The following is a 9,975-nucleotide window of genomic DNA, read 5'->3' on the forward strand; positions in this document are numbered from 1 at the left end:
GGCAAGGTAGGCAAGAAATTTAGCACCAAATCTAGATTTTAAATGGGATGGCAAGACTGGTGAGGAGCTAAGGAGGGCAAACAATAACTTTGAATCCTCCTTAAACAGAAGAAAACATTGAATTGAACAAACTTAAAAGCGGAGCATGGCAGGCATGAATTCTCACTTTAACACTTCATTTGTTCAATTAGATATGATCATGTAGTGAAATGGAACATAACAGATTACATATGAAACACAAGAAACACCTATGCTAAATTAACATACCACATGAATCTCTGAAGTCAGAGCTGTGTAATTTCATTAATTTCTCTGCCAAAAACTGTACATGGTAAGCTCTGTTCTCCACCAGCTCTCAGCACTCAGAAACTCCCTTCTCTGACTAACTCTCTCTCTTTTACAAAAAATTATTTTTATAAACTATTCTAAAACAAAAACAACAGATCGACCCAACAATCAGGGCGCTGTTTGAACTGCAATTACAATTAATTAGAAAAGAGAACAATTTTCTATTCTAAAATAATACAATGTCCCTCTAAAAATCCTCTGATGACTAATAAACATGGAGCGCAGATCTTTCTGAGGTCTTGAAATAGGAAATTGGTTCCTATTTTTCTGTTGCGGTTGATGTCTTTGTGGCGTGAATGAGGATCGGATTTAGTGCCCTGGCGGGGTTGACATCACCTGATTCCATATCTAAAGAGAAAACCTTTTTAATTGTAAATATCTGTTATTGGGGCGCCCGCATCATTCGTGAAAGTGGCGGTGGTGATAGTGAGGAGAAAACAAGCCACGACATCCAGTTTCATGGGCAAGATGTTCTAGCACTGCATGCGCAATTGCCTGTCCATCTGTTTTGAAAAGGGGCAGCGTTACATATAAAATCCGATGATAATCAATGTGGAGGCAACAGCTGTAGCTGCATATCCATTCTGAATCGGAACTGAAGCCAGGAATAGACCGTTTACTCTTCTCTGTATCTGGATTCTATTGGCGGATTTTGGCATTTGAAAGATTGACGCATAATCGCATTTCTAATGTCCACGCCATGCTTTCATGCCTCAACGTTAGTCACAGAATAGTAAATTGCGTACAATTTGTTGGTGTTTTTCCATCCACTTCCACATCCTACTGCTTTACATGGAGTTCCGTTAACCTCTTCTGTGCTTGAAGGTGCAACAAGAACCTCTAGTCGGTCCATGAATGATGCTCTGGTCAATGCAGCATGAAGTCTAGTCACAGGGAAATTCTTTTCCATTATCATCGGTTGAGCCATGCTTATGCCTCTTCCCCCATTGGTATTCACCATTCTTCATTTTACTTATTTAGAGTAGGGTGATTACTGGTGATAGAGTACAACAGGAAGTAATCATTACTGCTACATATGAGTGATGGGCATCGTTTGTGGCTGGCGATTTCCCTGTCTCTGGGTTGGGTCGATCCTTATCCTCCCATCCTTTTTTTTGCCCAAACCAGACTGCTAGTCATTTAGTCTTAATTGTATGCTCCTTAGAGGACTATTCATCATGATTTTTAGCAAACGCACATAATAAAAACCATGCTTCAGGAAGATGAAGACGGCAATAGCATGACATTTTTCAAATAGTTCGTTGCAACCACATCATTGTGTAATAAATAATGCTGCTCAAAGAGATGTATATCGAAGGTATTTAGCAAACCCAATAATGGCATTAGGAAAACCCATTTCGATGTTTCTGTGGCATTCGGTCTTTGATTATTTACTTTCCCTTTACCTGGGCCTTTTAAATCAAACTAATTTTTAAATAAAAATAGCTATTAAACTAAAATTCTGTTTTGAATAAAGGGAACCGCCATTATGCGATCAACAGTGGCTCTGTCATTCTTTCTGGCGTTGGGGCCATTCATTTATTTCAAGTCTTCCACTACCGTTATCCTCTGTCTCATTCATTTCTTGCATCATTATGCCATTATTTCTGCCTCCACTTTAGCGGTAATATCCAAAGAAGCTTTTGTTGTAGTAGATGCTGGATTTGACATAGCGCTGATACTAATTGCACATTTTAAATGCTGCATACAACACCACAACTCCAGTTTACGGTTTGGAAAGCTTTATCCCCAGAACTATGTTGCATAGCGTGTCTACAGCTGAGAATTTCATATTCTAAAATCTACAGTTCCTGAAGCAGATGCCTGGGACTCTTCAAATGAAGCTTTTCTTGCCGTTCCACAAATTCCACACACAGAAATATGCTCTGACTGAGGCATATCTTTAGTCGTTGCAACTGCCATCTGACAACCTTTCAGAGAAGCATTTCTAATCACTCCACACATATCACATGCAGAACGATTCTCTGGATTCTCGTAAGTGCAAATTGAGAAATGCCAAACATCAGCTTGTCTATTGAGATTCTCTACTTGTGACACATCATGGCATTCAGCTGATTCTTCATTGTCATCATAATCATAGGCATAGTCCTCATCATAATCATAAGAATCATTATACACGTCCTCATAATCGCGATGCTTGATTTTCCGAGGCATCTTCCATATCATAGCCGGTATAAGCAAGCACTGCAACAATTGCATTTGCCCCTGTAGGGAATTCATCAATCATATACTTCTCCAGATTCTAGTTCTATCGCCTGTGCTGATGGTAAAAATGAATATTCCTTTATGAGTGGACGAAGGTAGAAAATTCCAGGAAACAGATTGTCAAAATTGAATGCTTCGCCAGGAATAGTTATAGCATTGTTTCTATAACCATCCTCACCACTAAGTGATAAAAGAACAGATGGTAAAGACTTTTCAGCTCCTTCTCCCGCATGAATATGAACAACAATTTGGCTGAGCTTCTGGCAAGAGAATGAATATTCCTCAAGAGCTTTTAAATGATATCCCATCTGATGAAGGAAGGTCACACTGCATCATCTTTCGCAGAGGCACTTCCAGATCATCCTCATCGCGTTCTTTAGCCACATTTTCATCAAAATTTATCTTTGTCTTCTGGTTTTGAGTTAGTTGAGTTGTTTGGCCCATATTTGATGTCTTATAATGCGCAAAAACATGAGTACCAGCAAGGCCTGCACTCAAATGTCTTACATCTGCCTGAATGTCAATTTCTTTGCTCTCCTCAAGCGGTTTGTATAGAACAGTCGGAAATGAGATAGGCATACTACAGTCCAATGAAGGCACCAAATCCTGAACTAACTCCTTCGTGATTGAGAGACCAAGATCACACAAGGCATAGAGGTTCTCCGATTTGGAATTTTCAACTGCATCTTCCGCATGCTTGATGCTGTGAAGTTTGTTTGGGATTTCCAGTGAGACCTTCTCCAAATAGCTTTTTGCCTCTGATTGCTGATGATGTTCTTTTTGTGCTTTTGCAGAGATAGGAACTTGAAGTCGCTGCTGCCTTTTGAAGAGCTGGAGAATAAATTACATAATCCAAAACAACACATTAAATGATTTCTTCTTCAAAACAAGGTTTTGAAGAAGAATCAATCTCTGACATGAGACGGAGTCTAACATCGGCTCCACTTGGGATGGCAGCTGCCGCTCCGTGGAGGTGCCAAGAACCGCAAAACTTTGGGAGAGCAGACAATGCCTCCACCCATTGGGCAATGGAGTCATCATCAACACAACTCTTGACTTAATTTTCACACTGAAACTGAACTGAAACAATCTTCAAGCAAACTAAAACAAGATGCTGCCCTTATGGCTGCTTATTTATTTACAAAGCTACCCTACTTTGCTGTACAAACACTAGATCAGGTAATACTAAAATGCCAAATTAACCATTCAAGTAAACCTGAGATTGACGCCGGTTGAGAAAGCTTCCACCAGGTCACAGATGCAATTGCTGGCAGCCCTTCATGCAAGTAATGACCCTGGTCATGGAAAAGACAGCCTGATCTGTCAATCAAACTGAAAAATATGTCCATATATGCCGCAATAGGATCACGGAAGCCGGACTCTGGTGGCTGCCCCAACTCTGCAACACATACTTCCAGCTGCACACTGTCAATGTAAACGACTGTAGGCAATTCTATGATATCTTGTTTCGAATGAGGAAGGATTTCCAAGAACTTTTTAGGGTCTTGGAAATCATATGACTGAATCTGCTCATCGAGACACTGAATCTCCTTTTCGATTCTTTCAACAACTAACTCACAGACACCAGTTTTAAACCAAGGGAACTTTGGAGATTTCAACATATGAAAGAAGATACTGAAAAATTCTTCATTAATTTCAATATCCACTAACCATTCTCTAAATTCGTTTAGAGCTTCACATAGGGCAGGGTTTGCCACATACCCTACCATTGCATGAACAGATCAGCATGCGTTGGAATGTCTGGATCGAGTTGGAGTTGCCAGGTGAATGGTTGAGCCTGCATAAGTGTCTGACTGCTGTCCACCATCAGCATCAGATCTGCACCTTGATTGCATGTACTGGGACAAGACAAACAACAAGTCGAATGTTCTCCCCAATATGGTCGCCAGTATGTTAGCACTTGAAATTTCACCTCAGGCTGAAAAGGCAAATCTGAAAGCTACATCAAACCATTCAGCCTCGTAGCTAGCCCTACGGGGCAGGAGAAGACTCTCTCCGGTCAATCTCGGTAAATCTTCAATTGGATGAGATTACCAACATGGAAACACTGATATTAGGCTAGTAAACTGATTTGAAGGTTGATTTGGAGGTTTTTGGGTTTTTTGGTGGCAAATTGAGGAACTGCAATTTAGGGTGCGGGGATTGGACACAGTTTCTGCAGGGGGGTCTTTGGGGCAAGGTAGGAATCTGTATTGATGTCTTTAGCTGAAATGGATGATTAGGAAGAAAGATAAGAAGGCTAAAGAGAGCAAACAATGGATTTGAATTCTCTTTAGATAGCAGAAAACATAGAAATTAAACAAATTTAAAAGTAGAGCATGGCAAGCATGAATTCTAGCTTTATCACTTCATTTGTTTAATATGCAGCAGTATAGAAAGGAAATGAATCACATAACAAAGCTTACAACAACATGTAGAAACACACCATCAACACATCAGTCCACAAGAATCCCAAAGATGACTGCAAAACCCTGGTCTTCCTTAGCCAAAAATTGCAGAGATACAAGTGATAATACAATGATAGCTTCTCCCTCAAGAGTCCAACCATGAAAATGAGCAAGAAAGTACATAATATAGATGATCTAACCTCTTTCCTTGCCTCCATGGGTCGAGCTCACTATCCTAGGAGCTGTTTGAACCACTTCTAAACTAAGCACTACAAAATAGGCAATCAAAACAACTTGCCTCTATAAACTTGGAAACCAGTTCATACATTCAATTTTTACCCTTTACATGCATAAATCTTCTAGAAATGTTAAACAAGAGTAAAAGTATACAAAAAGTGTCACAATTACATCCATGAAGATCATCATTAACCTCAGAAAGTAGAAAAGGGTGAAATCTGCAATTTCTGGGCTGAACTGGTCAAATCTGGCAAAATTTCCTCAACGGGTCGCGCACTTTGGAGCTCTGTTTGGAGGCCTTCCCGGTGTCATAATTAGGTGCAGGATAGCTCGTTAGAAAGGTCTCTGAGTCTAATTTCCAACCCAACTGGAATTTTTGGATTTGGAGGTCATTTTCCTAGTCAAAAGTCAATTCTCCCAAGACTACTTCTGCAGCTCAAAAAAGGGGCAGAAAGTCAAAATTTGGCTGTATTTTGACCTTTTGGAGGCCCAAAACTCCATGAAAACTCAAGTCCATCCATAGGCATGTGTAACTTTACATGAAAAATCCAAAAATGTTGAGTTTTTGCAAAATAGAGCTACGATGACAAAGGGTCTCACCGGGGGTGAGACCCGTTGAGAAGCCAAAACCTGTAAATTTCCCAAAAATACCAAAATTACCCAAAATTCTCCAAAATTTTTGGGATTTGTGCTGTAGATGATGCTAGTGAGTGCCATGATCCTTGAGGGATGCCTCAGCCAAGATACAGAGTGGATTTGGCCTTTTTCTCCGTTTTAGTGCCTCGGTCAACCTCCTTTGAAAAACTTTCATTTTAGCCTTGCAGACATGCATCCTTGCCCAATAGTGATTTTTCATGTTTCTCAGCAGCTTTTTCTCTTGGTTGGCCTTAGCCAACAACCTCTCCAAGTGAGCATTCTCCTGAATGAGCAATGACTCCCGGTCAGCAGGCAATGGATCACCGGGCCTCCTACGGTTTAAGACTCGGTCACTACGAATCCTCCAAAGCTCATCAAGCGCCTTCTCCTCCTCTAGCTGTGTGTTCCGCTGCTCTAGATACGTGATGGTCCATTGGGCACCCTCGAGTCTCTACTGCAAAACATCATTCTCGGCCCTGAGATGCTGAATGATCTCCTTTGCCTCTTGGCTAGGAGAACTGGCCTCGAGATCAATCACCGGATCCTCATGAATGATGGGCTCTTTGCCCCTCTGCAGTACCTGTGCTAGTGAAGAAAGCGAGGCCCCTTCCACCTGCTGTGGAGATAACACTCGCTGATATGAAGATGAAGGCGAGACCCCTTCCACCTGCTGTGGAGATAGTACTCGCCTAGTTGCTGCAAATAAGGCCCTTGGGCCTTTCTGATAAGTGACCAAAGGAGTGGAGCTGACATGTCGGGCGACGGGAGCATCAGGCTGCTGAGATGGTCCACCCTCCTCATGAATGGCCTCCTGATGTGGCTGAGGTGGCACTGTGAAAAACTCACGGGAGATGAACTCCTCCCATGAGATGCCCTGCTGAGTCAACTGATGAGAGACTATGAGCTGGATCAAACCATAGTGGCAAAGGCTCCTGTACTGCTGAGCTGGGGTCTTCCTCTGCAACATGGGCACCATCCTCTGAATGTTATGAAACAAGAAGACCGGGAGGTTCATCATCCTCACTCGGGTGAAATGCATCAAAAGGCGAATGTGATATGAATACACCTGTGAAAATCTGCCCTCACAAGTAAAATAATGCATGATAAGTCTCATGAGGGGAGCATACTCGCTCCGGAGAAATCTGAATGGGAAAACACCCGCCAACAGTCTCACAAATGATGGCCGGACATAGTGCTCAAAGTGAACAAAATCAAGCAACCTGCGCTTAGGCCACACCTCACCCACATTCGGTATCCCTGTAGCCTCTGAAATCACCTCAGGTGTCAATATGAAGTTCACCCCTGCAAGAGTGACATGTCCATCATGGAGGTGTAAGACAAACAAGCGGGCCAACTCTCTATGATGCTGAATCTGAGAGATCTTCTCACAAAACTGATAGCAAGACATGTACTGGAAGCAATTCACTGCCAAAGGACAAGCCTGTAATTCTGCCAAAGAAGTAGGCTCTTCCCGCTTATGATGTCCTCCCTTACCTCCTCTACGAGGCCTCCTCTGTTCCTCAACCTCTGTAGATGATGAATGGTCATCACTTTGCTCATAAGTTTCGGTTTCTGACATGGTTTTGGAGCAAAGTGGACAAACTAAACTGCTGTCTCTGCCTGCAAAAGTGCTGAAATCTATGCTGTTTCAAGGGGAACCAAACATGAGGGAAATGTTAGGGGAGGGAATTTTTTAACAAGGAATGGGAATATATGAAAATAACAGGGAATTTCAAGGGAAATTTTACAAATGATCATGCTTATAGGAACATGTATTTCAATTTAGGAAATCATTTGCAAAGATGTTTGTATATGGGACAAAAAACATGTGTGATAGTAAACATGGAAGGAGCATACATGTATCAATAGGGACATAGGGAAACCATACAGCAAATTTACTTATAGGAGTTCATGTGTATCATAAGGCATTTTTTTTTTGATAAGGAGTACATGTACATTGTTTTAACATAGAGGGAAGGTTTTCATGTACAAGGGGATGTCAAGGGCATGTAGGGGTTATGTACATGACTTTAGATATACAGCAACATTTATTTTCACATGACTCTTTTCTTTATTTGCAAATGTATCTTTTCTTTTTGCTTTTATTTTTGCATGTGTATGGTAGAGGGAATTAGGGTTTTGTGTGCTTGGGAGAGGGGTAGGGTTTATAGATTAGGGATGGGGGAAAAAGTTTACATTTTATGTACAAATAATATGGGACAGAGATGAAAGCATGACTGTGAATGAAAGGGGAAAAGAGGGAAGGAACCAAATGGGACAAAATCACTTGAAACAGTCACAAAACCCTAGCATTTTACAAACATTAACAAGCAGCCATTTATGTCCTTTCATTCGCATAATGTGAGGTTAAAATCATAGCATACAACCTTATTTTCATCATCAACCTCCAAAACAATGAGTAAAGACCCTACCTCGAGCAATGTAGATGATTTGAAGAGAAATTAGGGAATTTATTTGAGTTTTACAGGCCAGTGGCTCAACGGGTCGCGCAGGCCTCCCAACGGGTCGTGCACCGCCCAACGGGTCGCGCCCGTTGATTTTTTAGACTGCTGGAGTGCTCTGGACGGGTCGCGCACCGCCCAACAGGTCGCACACCTCCTTGAACGGGTCGCGCACCTGCTAACTGCCCGAAATCACTGTAATTTCGCCTCTTTCACCTATCACTCTCTCACAACCTCTCTTGCAAGCTTTGAAATGCACAATGAGAGTGAAAGGAGGGAATATGACCTTTTATAATCTTCATTTGAAAAAATTTCATCCATAAACCCACTTTATAAAGTCTATTTTGACACTTTTTTTAAAACACTGATTTTTTGGTTTCCTTTATCCTGAAGTTGACTTTTTGAGTGCTTTGACTTGATTATTTTTGCAGGTAGATCATCTGAGGGACTGTGGCAAGGGGACCAGGGTTGTTGCTGCCTTTTAGAAGACTTTTGGAAATTTATTCTTTTTACAAAAAATTATCATGACCTTGGCTTTAAAAACAGAGTTTTTAAATCCAAGGTTAGAAATGAACTGTATATGATGAAAAAATCAAAGGAACATGTTTACCATCCTCCCTCTGGCTTGCTGGGGACTCAAGGATTTTCAGAGACATGACCTTGCAGAGACAAATGACCAAAACCCTAGACCTAGAATTTTGACATTAAGACACATCAAAACAAGCTTAAAAAACTCAATGACTGATATGACCTGATCCAGCAAAGCCAAGAGGGGTATGAATTGACCAGCTCCTCCATCAGGGTTATGGCATGCCTAACGGGATGCAAACTTTGACATTGATGAGACACCTACTAATGCAAATGCAAAGAGCTTTGATCACTGATGGAGGGCCTTCAAGACCGACACTAACACCCCTCACAGGCTGTTCACCCAGACTTGGTCCAACTGCAGGCTGAGCAGATTCCCCTAGAAAATTACGCATTTCTGGAGGGCAACCAACCTTCCCTCCAAAGTTGCGCAATCCTGTCTGGAAGCCTGCTAGGCTCCAGGATTGCGCAATCCTTCCAGTCAACACTCCCACCAGGAATTGCGCAATTTTCCCCAGCAGGGCTTCTCAGCCCAAAATTTTCCGCAAATCTAGGCAGCAGTCAACTTCTTTGCCCAGAAATTGCGCAAATCTCCTGGGAAATCAGCCCACCTCCCAGCCAAAAATGCGCATTTTCTTCAAGTAGCCGAACAACCTCTTGCATGTGCAACTTAGTTGATCGGTTCCCTCCGGACCGAGCAAAATGGACTTGCATGCATGGGATGCTTCTCCCAGGGCAGCATGCAAAGGCATCCCTTGTTTCAGGGATCTATGTTTAGCAGTTGGAGGTTACATGCAAGGATCATTTTAGAAACCTCCCACCAAGTGTCGCTTTCCCTAGATTTGTGGCATGCGCATCACAACCTCAGTGTTATCAAAACTCATCAACCAGACGTTGCAAAGCTCATTCCTCACATCAACCTTGTAGATATGAGATCCCACATCACATATAGGTGTAGTCGGCACATTCAACTCAAATGTTTTGGGGTAAGCCCGCTTTCCATGCCTTGTGTTGAATTTCTATCACTTTTTGTGTTTTTTCTTGTATGAGTATTGTTTGCTTGATTTCTT

The sequence above is a fragment of the Pinus tabuliformis genome, chromosome Q, assembly GCF_031772625.1.
Source record: "Pinus tabuliformis cultivar Carrire ecotype Pingquan chromosome Q, CPIR1, whole genome shotgun sequence".
Lineage (NCBI taxonomy): Eukaryota > Viridiplantae > Streptophyta > Pinopsida > Pinales > Pinaceae > Pinus > Pinus tabuliformis.